Source organism: Octodon degus, unplaced genomic scaffold (genome assembly GCF_000260255.1).
Source record: "Octodon degus isolate 3935 unplaced genomic scaffold, OctDeg1.0 scaffold00072, whole genome shotgun sequence".
Taxonomy (NCBI): Eukaryota; Metazoa; Chordata; class Mammalia; order Rodentia; family Octodontidae; genus Octodon; species Octodon degus.
In genome coordinates this window covers 11,393,137-11,394,262 of record NW_004524648.1, presented here as the reverse complement: position 1 = coordinate 11,394,262, position 1,126 = coordinate 11,393,137, and positions in this window count along the sequence as shown.

Here is a 1,126-nt window from a genome sequence, read left to right as displayed (position 1 = left end):
TACTTATAGTAAAATAAGAAGGCCAAATTTGTGATCCTCCCGGCATGGCCTCCTGCGTAGCTCGGATGAGGGGCCAGCTGTGGACATTTTCACTGAAATTTCCCTTATGATATTCCTTAGTTTAAAATACAAGCAAGGGGCTGAGGATGTAACTTAGTGGAAGAGCACTTGCCTCGCATGTGTGAGGCCCTGCGTCGGATCCCTAGCACTACAAAAATAAATAAAAACAATACAAATTGCCCAGAAAAACGGTAGGTGGTCTCGATAGGAACCTAAAGCCAAAGAAAACTGTGTCACTAGACACCAGTCATAAGAAAAGATTAGAAGGAAAGATTATTTTCATGACTAGGCACCTCAGCTTACACTGGCTAATGGTCCCCTATGCTACTCTGGCATCATATGGTTTATTACGCACTGGGTATATTAGCTCATTTAATCAGCGATCAACCTGCATTTTCGGGATAAAGAAAAGAGTTCAGAAAGGTTAAGTACCTCCTGGAAGGTACGCAGCTGATGCATGGCGGAGGTGGAGTAGCTGTCATTGTACCACAGCCTTTGTCATCTGTCTCCTCACGGGTCTGAGGAGAAAGTAGCTAATCCTGGGTGGATGGGAATGCCAGAAGCAGGAGGTTCCAGTACGCCCGAGGGCTAGTGCGGGTCCTGATGTCTCTCTCCGGCCTGGCTGATACATGATCCCAGCTGTGGGACAGGGTTTCTGAGTGGGGAACCATCTCCCGCCCCTAGTATTGCCCTGGAGGAACAGCCCTGGAGATAGCAAAGTGAGGCAACTTCCAAGCTTTTACAATGAAACCAGATCCGAGATGCGCAGGGACTCGCTCAAGGTCACCAAACCTGGACCTGGCCCAGCGAGGACTCAGAACCTGCGCTGGGCCCTCTTCAGGGCAGGGTTCTGTAGCCAAGGCAACCAGGACAGCCCGCCGCCGGGGGAGGAAGCCGCGTCTCCTCCGGCTCCCGCCGGGCCCCTCCTCCCGAGGGTTGGCACCACCAGGGGGCGCGCGCGCGCGCCGCGCTCTAGCCCGCCGCGCGCCTCGCTCCTCTCTATGGTGGTGTGGCGGCCGCGGCGGCGCGCTCCCGAGAGGGGGCGGGGCCTCGCAGGGGCGGGGCC